Raw genomic sequence first — 6,730 nt, forward strand, 5'->3', positions numbered from 1 at the left:
ATCAACAACAACAATATCGACAAAATCGTAAGATTGGTTATCAACAACGAACCCCTGAGCAGATTGATAAAGACAGAGAGAGATATCACAAGGTTTATATCAACTGAGTGACAGAAAGAAGGGAAGCTGATGTATATAACCAGCGTCAACGAAGAAGGAATTTGACACCTGCGGAAGTTGAAAACAACAATGCCCGTCGAAGTAAACTGCCACCACCTTCGAGGTATGCAGCAAGAAATCCAGAGAATATACCCAGTGAACACCACATGGGAAAGCAAGACGTTACGTGTAGTAATTGCGGTGCATCTCACTTTTGGAAAGAAAAATTACACAGTGCAAAGTTTGCGTCGTGCTGCGGAAGTGGTACTATACACTTACGTGAAGTAAATGAATATCCTCAGCAGTTTCAAGCATGGATAACTGAAGATACGAACGAGGCAAAAAATTTTAGAAAGAGCATCAGAAAGTACAAAAGTGCTTTTGCCTTTGCATCCTTTGGATTTCAGTCAATGAAATTTTGCGGTGGCCCACCCGTTTTAGTCATTCATGGACAAGTGTACCACTGAACATCAACTTCTCTAAGGTAAAAGACATGAATACAATTAAATGTACATTTTTAATTCATTCCTACTCTTTTTTAATAATTAAAAATATATTTGTGCTTTCTTTAGATCTGATACTCCTTCATATTCACAACTCTACATATTTGATCCTGAGTATGCAAACATTCAACGATTAAATAACGAGCAAAATGAAGGATGCAAGAGGGACATAATGAATACTATTGACTGTTTACTCAGAGATATCAACCCATTTGCTCAGGCTTTCAAGATGATGAAGGATTTGATGGATCAGCGTAGCTACGACCAGCATAAAATCGAAATGTGGATAACCAAGGATAGACAACACGACCCTCGCCGATACAACTTGCTGACAGCCAATGAAGATGCAGCTGTGTTTGTCTCCGATGATGGAGAGCCACCTATCAAAAGAGACATTGCCGATCATCCCATTGGGCAGCGAGGACTCCAGAATATTGTGTACCATAGCCCAAACTGTGATCCAATGGTGTATCCACTCCTCTTTCCGTATGGTGAACATGGATGGCAACCTGGAATACGGAAGCAAGGAAAGGGAAAAGTCATGAAATGGAGAAAGGTGACGATGAAGAACAGGAAGATATCAGTAACGATGCAGGGGAACAAGAAAAAAAAATAGAAATGTGTCGATGAGGGAATTCTTTGTGTACCGCCTTCAGGATAGACAATCCTTCCACCCGCTGTTACATTCTGGCAAGCTGACACAACAATACATAATGGATGCCTACCTAAAGGTTGAAGCGCAGCGACTGGACTGGAACAGACAAAACCAAAAGAAACTCAGAGTAGAATTATATGTCGGGGTTATGAATTATATCAACAGTAGGGTTGAACAACAAGATCTGAGACCGGGTCGCATCGTCATACTTCCCTTTTTTTTTACCGGTGGAAAACGTGCCATGACACAGAATTACCAAGATGCGATGACTTTTTTAGCAAAATTTGGAAAGCCGGATTTATTTATTACGTTCACTTGCAATCCAAAGTGGGAAGAAATTCAGTCCGGCCTTTTACAACATGAAACAGCAATAGACTGCCCAGATTTGGTATCTACCATATTCCACTTAAAGCTACAAGAGTTACTAAACGACTTGACTGCAAAAAGAGGTGGAGTGATGGGACAAGTAAAGGCATACACCTACGTCATTGAATTTCAAAAAAGAGGTATTACGTACATTCATCTGAATGTTCGTAACAGTAATGTTAAGAATGGAATGATTAATAATGCACATTTAATGCATCCTTTTATTGTTTCAGGTCTTCCTCATTGCCATATGCTCTTAATTCTGGACGATGAAGACAAGTTTTGAGAAGCTGTCGATTGTGACAATGCTGTTTGTGCAGAAATTCCTGACCCGGATATTAACAAGGAACTTTACGATGTTGTCATCAGCTGCATGATTCATGGGCCCTGGGGAGAACACAATAGAAATTCACCGTGTATGGAAGATGTAAAAGGAATCCAGACATGCTCCAAAAAGTTTCCCAAAGACTTCAGCGAAGAAACAAATATTAATGTGGATGGTTATCCAGTATACCGCAGACGAAAAGATGGCATTAAGCTCAAGATTAGGGATGTGGAAGTTGACAGCCGCTGGGTTGTACCATACAACCCCCTACCTCTCTCAGAAATACAGCGCACACATAAATGTGGAAATCTGCTCTTCCATCCAGACCGTCAAATATATTTTCAAGTACGTGTACAAAGGACATGGTGCAGTCATTGTTCAAGTGAACGAAGTCAGCAACACTGGCACTTACCACTGGGACGAGATTAAGTCTTATATCGACACACGATATTTGGCATCGCCTGAAGCAATGTGGCGGCTGCGAAAATTTGAGATGTCTGCACGTTCCCATGCTGTAGAAAGACTTCCAGTACACCTACCTTTCCAACAATCAGAAATCAAAATTAGGAACGCCTAGATATAGGAAAGCTTCAAAAAGTAATTCATCAAAATAGCAAAAGGAAGCCAAATCCAAATAATGAATAAAATATAAACTTTATTGAGATATGATTAAAATAATCACATAAAGATCAATAAAAATATTAAAATGAGGGTACTGCACAGAAAACACCACAACGAGAGTTAAGTATATGAAAGGTACTACTGGTGCAATCAACATAATGATGGAATACTGGAAGGAGGAAATGAGCCGACTGGTATTACCTCCTGCCCGCCACCTGAGGTAATACCAGTCGGCTCATTTCCTCCTTCCATATTTTCGTTTTCAAAGACGTCATATGCCATTTTTTGCACAGGCCTATACCGGTTTACTGATGTCCTTTGTTCACGCTCTTTTACTTGGTTACTATTACCTCCATTTAAGTATATAACAATAATGGCTCTAATGAGCTCGCACTTTACTCTCTTTTGCATTTAATTGCATTATGTTGATTGCACCAGTAGTACCTTTCATATACTTACCTCTCGTTGTGGTGTTTTCTGTGCAGTACCCTCATTTTAATATTTTTATTGATCTTTATGTGATTATTTTAATCATATCTCAATAAAGTTTATATTTTATTCATTATTTGGATTTGGCTTCCTTTCCAACAATCAGTTTACTTTGAGGATGGAATGGAGCAGCTTTCTGTGGAAAAGTCTCAGCGTGATGGCACAAAACTTATGAAATGGTTCGCTCTAAACCAAACTGATCCATCAGCACGTCAGTATTTATATTGTGAAATACCCTACATTATGCCTGGACAAATAAGTTTTGGAAGACAAGAAAAAGAGGTGCTGACAAGATCCTTCCAAGAATGTACTCTGTCTCTCCACAAGATATGGAAAGATTTTCCCTGCGCCTACTCCTGATGCATATCAAGGGTAAGTCATATTCATCTAATTGTACGTTATTAGATCATCCTGACTTTTTTATAATTTTTAATTATTTTCTTTATGCTGTTTACAGGTGCTACATCACTCGAAGATCTGAGAACAGTGGAAGGACACACATATGAAACTTATATTCTGGCAGCAAAGGCCATGGGATTATTGCATGATGCTTTAGAGTGGGACAAAACAATGGAAGAAGCATCTTTATTTATAATGCCCCGTGAGCTTCGACAGCTATTTGCTGCAATCCTGAACCATGCCAACATCACAAGTGGACTTGATTTATAGAACAAATATAAAAATAGCATCATGGAAGACTTCCTCCTGACTCATAACGAATACATGGCCGAGCAGCAAACACTTGCCGATATCCAAGACCACTTACGACAGTTTGCTAAAGATTGCAAAAGTTGTGGACTACCTTCCACATCAGATGCGTATAAAATGTGTGACATTGTTGATGTGGAAAGGGAGCAACAAGAATCTGAACGACTGCAGTTTCTGATGAACCAAGAACAACAAGGCGCCTTTGAAACAATCATGAATGCACTTAATAATCCAACCACATCACAAAAATGCTTTTTTTATCAGGTGCAGGAGGTTGTGGAAAAACTTTCTTGTACAAGGCTTTGACATCTACTATACTTGGGAATGGTGGCATTGTAAAAACAGTTGTTCCTACTGGTTTGGCAGCTACATTACTAAAAGGTAATTTTAATTACGATTACGGAATACTGAAAAACGTAAATTTAAGATGTCTGTATTGAAGATTTTTTTTTGTTTTACACAGGCGGTAAAACAGTCCACTCCGTATTTGGAATTTCAATTCATTTGAATGAGAGAACTGTATCAAGTATTAAAGAAGGAACCTCAGTCTGTCGAGAGCTTCGGGATACTAAACTTATTATATGGGATGAAATTTCAATGTCTCACGTTCATCTTTTCAATGCCGTTGATAGAAGCTTACGTATTCTCCTTCACAATGAAGAACCTTTTGGTGGTATCTCGATTGTTGTTGGAGGAGATTTTTGTCAGCAAGCTCCAGTTGTACTTCACGGAAATCGCGTTAGTATTGTAGAGGCATGTGTCAAGAGCAGTCCAGTCTGGAAATTCTTCAAGGAACTGAAATTAATCAGGAACATGCGAGTCAATCCTGATGAGGTTGAATTTTGTGAGTGGCTGCTAACTGTTAGATCAGGAGTTGAAGATGGGAATCTGGTGGATTTTATGAAGTTGAGCAAAGACATTCTGACTCATGATATCGTGACGAGCATATTTGGGAATGACCTGAACTCTCTCACTCCTGCTGATCTTACTTCCAGAGCAGTACTATGCCCTAAAAATTGTGAGACGCTGACAGTCAATGAACAAGTGTTGAACATGCTTAGAGGTCAGACTAAATCATACTTCAGTGTTGACAATATTTCATCCTGTGAGACAGAAGAAGAAAGAGCTCAGTACCCCATCGAATTTGTACATTCCTTAACTCCTATGGGCCTCCCTCCTCATATGCTGAACCTTAAGAAAGGCTGCTGTGTCATGCTACTCCGCAATCTAAATCCAAAGAAACGACTGTGCAGTGGTACTCGATTAATTGTAGAAACTCTTGGCACAAATCTCATCGACTGCAGTATTTTTTCTGGGGAGCGTCGTGGTCAAAAGGTTCTCATTCCAAGAATACCATTGGACACTAGCGAAAATTGTGATATCCCATTTAAGTTAACAAGAAAACAATTCCCACTTCGTCTGGCTTATTCCATGACAATTACAAAATCGCAAGAACAAACATTCGATAAGATTGGCGTTCTCCTACCTGATCCTGTATTCACACATGGTCAATTATACACTGCATTCTCTAGAGTAACAAGTTGTAAAGGTCTTTCAGTTCAAATTGCACATGGTAGAAGTCAAGGAAAGATCTTTGAAAATGACGGAAATGACTATACATTTAATTGGGTTTACAGAGAAATTTTAACTTAATTTATGTTTCGTTATGAAATTTGGATAGATGCTGGAATGAATAATAAATGCACATCTTACTGAATCCAGTTTGTTTTTGATTTTACACTGTGAATAAAATGTATCATTAGTATTATTCAGATTTTTAATGATAATTATTGTTATTAACTTCATTTTAATTTAATTTACCTCCTGCCTAAGCGCTATTGAATGTTGTCATTATTTACTTTAGTTTAATCACCAGCAGTGCTAATTAGATAGCAATAAGTGTGCCGAGCGTTAGCTGGCTGGAAACAGCTAGTGTATAAACATATACAGTTTTGGCCAAAAGTATTGACACCCCTGCAATTTTGTCAGATAATACTCAGTTTCTTCCTGAAAATGATTGCTATCACAGATTCTTTGGTTTTATTATCTTCATTTAATTTGTCCTAAATGAAAAAAACACAAAAGAGAATGAAGCAAAAAGCAAAACGTTGATCATTTCACACAAAACTCCAAAAATGGGCCAGACAAAAGTATTGGCACCCTCAGACTAATACTTGGTTGCACAACCTTTAGCCAAAATAACTGCGACCAACCGCTTCTGGTAACCATCAATGAGTTTCTTACAATGCTCTGCTGGAATTCTAGACCATTCTTCTTTGGCAAACTGCTCCAGGTCCCTGATATTAGAAGGGTGCCTTCTCCAAACTGCCATTTTTAGATCTCTCCACAGGTGTTCTATAGGATTCAGGTCTGGACTCATTGCTGGCCACCTTAGAAGTCTCCAGTGCTTTCTCTCAAACCATTTTCTAGTGCTTTTTGAAGTGTGTTTTGGGTCATTGTCCTGCTGGAAGACCCATGACCTCTGAGGGAGACCCAGCTTTCTCACACTGGGCCCTACATTATGCTGCAAAATTTGTTGGTAGTCTTCAGACTTCATAATGCCATGCACACGGTCAAGCAGTCCAGTGCCAGAGGCAGCAAAGCAACCCCAAAACATCAGGGAACCTCCGCCATATTTGACTGTTGGGACCATGTTCTTTTCTTTGAATGCCTCTTTTTTTCTCCTGTAAACTGTATGTTGATGCCTTTGCCCAAAAGCTCTACTTTTGTCTCATCTGACCAGAGAACATTCTTCCAAAATGTTTTAGGCTTTTTCAGGTAAGTTTTGACAAACTCCAGCCTGGCTTTTTTATGTCTCGGGGTAAGAAATGGGGTCTTCCTGGGTCTCCTACCATACAGTTCCTTTTCATTCAGACACCGACGGATAGTACAGGTTGACACTGTTGAACCCTTGGACTGCAGGGCAGCTTCAACTTGTTTGGATGTTAGTCGAGGTTCTTTATC

The 6,730-nt window shown here is 39.2% G+C and overlaps 1 long non-coding RNA gene across 1 annotated transcript; it reads right to left on the reverse strand.

Moving 5' to 3' along the window:
* Positions 1 to 543: 543 nt before the first annotated feature.
* On the reverse strand, positions 544 to 5,341 carry LOC141084529 (uncharacterized). The gene is made up of 3 exons (XR_012231022.1): positions 5,253 to 5,341; positions 2,361 to 2,487; positions 544 to 1,111 (listed from the first exon to the last, which is right to left on the reverse strand). It is a non-coding gene; the product is annotated as an uncharacterized lncRNA (long non-coding RNA).
* Between the last annotated feature and the right edge of the window lie 1,389 nt (positions 5,342 to 6,730).

Source organism: Dendrobates tinctorius, unplaced genomic scaffold, assembly GCF_039654945.1.
Source record: "Dendrobates tinctorius isolate UK_male_01 unplaced genomic scaffold, ASM3965494v1 ptg000024l, whole genome shotgun sequence".
In the NCBI taxonomy this organism is placed as follows: domain Eukaryota; kingdom Metazoa; phylum Chordata; class Amphibia; order Anura; family Dendrobatidae; genus Dendrobates; species Dendrobates tinctorius.